Source organism: Pygoscelis adeliae, unplaced genomic scaffold, assembly GCF_000699105.1.
Source record: "Pygoscelis adeliae isolate BGI_AS28 unplaced genomic scaffold, ASM69910v1 Scaffold85, whole genome shotgun sequence".
Taxonomy (NCBI): Eukaryota; Metazoa; Chordata; class Aves; order Sphenisciformes; family Spheniscidae; genus Pygoscelis; species Pygoscelis adeliae.
Window position 1 is genome coordinate 4,533,856 of NW_008824900.1, and position 6,001 is coordinate 4,539,856.

Consider the following 6,001-nt stretch of genomic DNA (forward strand, 5'->3'; position numbering starts at 1 on the left):
CTGTGCAGATATGCTTCTCTCCATATAAATTTGTGCACACGTACACATGTGCACTTCCAAATATGTACACATAAAAATTCAAATCCAGGAACTGGGTCATCTGAAAAGAATTTTTGGATTAGCGTATTTTCTGAGGACTAGCAGACACTGCAAAGGCTCTTATTCTGCACACCGTTTGGAAGTTCATGGTCTTTGTTTATTATTATGATATGTCTCCATGCATGTAAGTGTTAGCTCCTTGTAAGGCTGTCTATTAGAAGAACACAATATTGTTATTCCTACTGAATTCTTACGTAAGTTTAAGTATTTTAATGATCACTTAACCAAATCGCACAGGAAAAGAATTACAGAAGAGGGAGAAAACTCAGCCTCTACAGATTTTAACACTTGCTGAAGTCAGTGGAATACACATTTAACTCTTCATGGGAGCACTGGGATGCTGCATGAGACACAGATGTGGCAATGAACCAGATTCTGCCTGGAGATACACATTTTTTAACCTCGTTGACTTAAGTGGGTGTTGCCACAGGCAGGATTTGGACCTGTGTACTCTTAAAGTGGAAATTGTTTTCATAGTGATTGCAAGTATTAATACTAATTGGGCATAGCATGAACCCTATCATTAATAAGAGCTAAATTTTTAGTGAATTACAGGCAATTTTAATAAAAAACATAGATTAGAATTATTAACGAATCTTACAAATTTTAGATTTTGACTCCTACTATGTAAACAGCGCATAAGGGTATCAGGAAACAGCAGTGTGTTGTAACTCTTGCAACATTATTAGAAGTCTCAAGGCATTTAGTGTTTTCTCGAAGACAGTCATAGGAATATGAGAAAGCCTTTTACCCTCATATTAAAAAAAAAGGAAGAAAATATATTTGTCATCTAAAGGAAGCCTAAAATTCATTTTTTAAAACGTATCATTTTTTAAGCCAGTCATAAAATGTATTGTGACCTGACTCATGGTTTTTGAATGTAGGTACTGCCCAATACTAAGACGTTATCAATATGGGTCTTCATCCAAATAAAAAAAATATTAATAATTCCACAAAGCAGGTGAAGCTGTATTGTAATAGCTGGGACCTGTATATGTATTTTAATTTTAAGTAAACTTTGGGAAGGAAGTAAATGTTGCAGCATTGCAGCAGACTGTAAAAATCAGGTTGATATAAAGGGAATGAACAAGAGATCCTGATTAGTTCAAACAAAAAGACTGTTAATGACTGGAAGAAGATTTGAAGCTGAGAAGGAAAGTACTGATGAGAGAGTTAGGTCTGTCTGTGCTGGGCTTGCAGACCTGGGTGTGTACAGCCCTCTCCCTTTTCCCCCGACCCACTCCCTGTTTCCACAGGAAGAAAATACATACATGTAAGTCAAAAGGAAATCTAAGTGTCCTCCACCAGGCTGGCTAGTTGTCCAGGACTGACATCTGTCCTTCATTATAGGTAATGAATTAGTTGGGCAATTTGAACAGCACCATGTGGAGTAAACTGAACAGTGGTAGGATTTAGATCACAGAGCAGGACTTGGTTGAAGGCAGGACTAGCATTGTAAATTTTAAGTAGAAATTATTAAAGCTGTATTTTTATTTTTAATTAAATTTAATTAAAAAGAGGATATCATTAGGATACATTCAGGAAGTGAGATGAAGCAAAGTACAGGATCTATGCAAATAAGTTCTAGATAACTGAAGGGGCATCGGGTACATGCCTACGAAAGATGGGGAGAGCAACAGTTAAGGGCATAATCTGGTGTTTTTAGTAGAAGCAGAAGGATTTAAGTGAGATTGATTTGCATGACTTGTGCGTTAGCTGTGTTCGGGACTTGGCTTTTCAACCTGATCTGCACATATTTGTGTTAAGAAAGAGGGAGAGGTATTTGTCTACAAAGAGGCAAGCAAACTTAGCTAAGCTGAATTTCACCACTGATGGGAGGTGAAGTCTCCTCTGGAACCAAGTGCACTTCAGGGAAAATTGTTTCTTTCTCCCTCCCGCCTCGGTCCAGGACTTGAACTCTTGTAACTGTTCCCTTGCCAGGCAAATGTCATCCACCACACAGTTGGATCCACTTCTTTGCTTCTTGCATTTATCCTGCGATCAGTCTAGACTTGTCTAGCATTGCTTTGCATTCCTGGCAATTTTAAGGAAACATATGCCTTGCTGGCTGCATGTGGGCTGCTCGGATTGAACGAGCTGTGGCTGGAGTGCCCAGGCTGGCCTGTTTTCAGAAAACCACAGCAGCTTCACCTCTCTTCCTTTTAAGAATTCCATCTAAACTGTGTTGTGTTCTTTTCTCCATGGTTAAAAAGTCATGTAGGATGCTGTTTGCAATCCTATGTGTGGAAAAGCATATTCTCATATAACATCTAGGCTTGCAGTTCTTCCTCTTTCACTTAAACTGAGTGCCTAATAGCTATTAAGATTCAAGGAGGGGCACTAAGTATTGAGAGAATCTGTATCTTATTTTTGTTGTGCAAAACTGTTTTGTAGGTGTGTATTCATAAAGATTTAATGGCAGATAAAATCCAAAATATTTTGGAAGGAAAGGAATAACAGAAGTTCACATGAGGTTTTGCAATTTATTTCCACATGAATTATGTAAATCACCTGGTCTGGTTAGCCTATAGAGTAACCAAAGGGGCCAAGTGCATCTCTTGAACCTGTCCTGAAGGTAAAAAGCTTGGTAAAAGGGCACTTGCAGCAATGAGTAGAAGCCTCAAAATCAGATGATGATGATGATGATAATATTTTGAGATTGGGCAGGTAACTAACCCCCCCTCCTGGGGAGCTCATTGAACACAGCAGAGGGTTTTGGAGATTGCTTCTCTTTTATGGTAAATTATTCTGTTGGCTAGAACACAAGTTCAAGATTGCAGAGCCTTTGCTTGCTTTACTCTTCTCATAATACTTAGCTGGTGACTTCACTTCTTACCTATGAAATGGACTTTATACTTACGTGCCAACCAGACTTGTTACAAAGCTTAATCAGCCCATGTATGAAGAATTCTATGAACCTTTCAAGACAGTGGTTACGATTATTTCCATAGATCTGATATGGTTCTTATTGTAGTACTTTTGCATTACTTTCATGATGATCTGAGATTCACTTGCATCTGAAGAATGACAGAGTCAGAAAAATGTTGGTAGGAAGACTGAGAGAAGCTTGCCTAGCTAAGTATCTAAATCCTCCAAGGACAGAAGTCCCACCACCTGTCTGTCAGCCTGTCTCAGTGCTTGTCCTGGTTTCAGCTGGGATAGAGTTAATTTTCTTCCTGGTAGCTGGTACAGTGCTGTGTTTTGGATTTAGGATGAGAACAATGTTGATAACACACCAATGTTTTAGTTGTTGCTAAGCAGTGCTTACACTAGTCAAGGACTTTTCAGTTTCCCATGCTCTAATGACCGAGCAGGCTGGGGGTGCACAAGAAGCTGGGAGGGGGCACAGCCAGGACAGCTGACCCCAACTGGCCAAAGGGACATTCCATACCATGTGCCGTCATGCTCAGTACAGAAACTGGGGAAAGCTGGCTGAGGGGGGCCGCTGCTCGGGGACTGGCTGGGCATCAGTTGGCGGGTGGTGGGCAATTGTACTGTGCATCACTTGCTTTGTATATTATTCTTATTATTATTACTATTCCTATTATGATGATTTTATTTTATTTCAATTATTAAACTGTTCTTATCTCAACCCACAAGGGGTTTCTCACTTTTGGGTTTCTCACTTTTACTCTTCCAATTCTCTCCCCCATCCCACCAGGGGGGAGGGGAGTGAGCAAGCGGCTGTGTGGTGCTCAGTTGCCGACTGAGGTTAAACCACGACAGTGCTGCACTACCCTCCTGGTAAAAAAGGTTTTCCTAATGTCCAGTCTGCACCCTCAGAGCTGCAATTTGTGGTCATTGCCCTTGCTATATTGTTTAGCACTACGTAGGAGTGTTTGGCTTTATGTGTTCACAAATCCCTTTCAAATAGTTGTAGGCAGTTATTAGAATTCCTGTTAGCCTCCTTTTCGCCAGCCTAAACAAATACTCTCTTTGTAGGACACGCAAAATTTCCTGCATGGTACGGAATGAAACCAGCAGGGAGAGAATAAGCAGGAAAGCCAGATGGGATCGTGGTGCCACAGCGGCTGCATCTGGTGAGTAGCACTGCACCACCTGCAAGGGAGAGGTGCACGAAGCTTTGCTATGCACAGTTCACCAGAGGCTATCAGGTATTGAGCATGCCAAGAAGTTTCTTAGCAATGACATTTTTAATGATCTAAGGATATATTTATGTAATTAGTTCCCTATTTAGCCAGGTTTTAGACACAGATAAATGAATCTATATGCATATGAGGAAGCTGAAAATTCTGAAAATGACAGCTATTCATAAAATGTGAATAGTATGTGTCTAACCATTCCCTACTATTTCTACTTGAATGTGTTCACATGTGCCCAGATTACTCTAGGAATAAAGATCTGTGAGCCTGCAGGGCCCATGTTCTGGAGACCTCTATGTGAAGAGAGGAATATCCAATATAAAATTTATTAGTCAGGACATATGATAGTTTACATTTTTGTATAACTTACAGTTTATCTTAGGAATGAAGAAACTATGGCCCTCAATACCACAGGAGCATCAAGATTATCTTGCTCCCACTTATCTATAAATTCATCATTTAAAGCTGTGTGTTTCTTTACATATGTAATAGTATGCATTTGGAAATTGTTCCCTGTGGCACAGGGCCATATGTTAGCATGAACGCACTACAAGAAAGTTACAGATGAGCTGTTTGGCTTGGTCTTTTTTTAGCTGAAGCTGACACTGCATCAGGGTGAGAGAATATTTCAGTTTTGGTAAAGTTTACAGGTTTTAATTGCTCTTATTTTGTCCCTATGCCAGTATGGTTGGCAATACATATAATTCAGTAAACGAAAGTGTCTACTCTAATCTAAGAGGGTTTTGAGAGTGGAGCAAAATGTTTTGTTTAAACATAGCACAAAGCAAGGAATATATAGATGAGATAGTATACTGGAATTGACCTGATGTCAAGGCATATATAAATAATATAAACTAATAATACAAACTGTGTGTTATTTTTCCAGTATGTTCTAGTGATAAATTCACAGAAACAGAATTCCTTTAATGATGATCTGGCATGGAACTGTCTTTACTCCTTGAATCTCACAACCTTCAATGTGAAAAAGTGCAATGGGATAAGTAGAACTCATAAGTACGAGCTGTTTTTGTTGGAAAGCACTCACAAGTCTTTTCCTCTATGCTCTAATAAACTTTCATTTACCAAGAGCATAGTCCTAAATATCATTCAGTAGTTTTGCTTCCTATACCTCCATCATTTTTGACTGAGAACTATCCATCTGCCATTTTGTTTAAAGAGCAAACAGTGGAGCAGCCTGCAATGTAGTATGTGTTTAGTTTAAATTCACAGGAAGGGTGTTGAACTTCTTTAGGGTCTCTCATATTCAACCTTTGGTTGATAACAATAATCCCTCTTTGAGGAGATTTACTGCTTAGCAAACACATTTCAGTACATTAATGATCTACAAAGTATGAAGTCACTAAATGCATAGACAAGATCTCTAGCCACTCATAGTAGGGCTTGTAAGAATTGAATTTTTAGAGGAGTATAAAAGTAAGAATGCCTTTTGTAAAGAAGCATGTACAAATCTATGTTAAGTTTTTAATTGCTTGCAGTGTACTTCCATGGTAACCTTTGTCCGCCAACAGGTCTGTTCAAGAAGCTCTTTAATTATTTATCTGGTGCATCTACTATATTCATAGATTTTTCCCCTCTTCATGCTGGAGGGCTGCAAGGAAAGAAGATCACCAAGATCACATCATAGAGCAGAATTTCTCTTTAGATAGCAAGACTGCGTAATGCCTAGTCTGCTGTCGTGCCTGCCAACTGCTGTCAGACAGACTGCATTGTTGAGCAGAAGTTGGAAGAGATTAGACAATACAGGGAATAAATATTAAAGTGGGACGTGGAATAGTTTC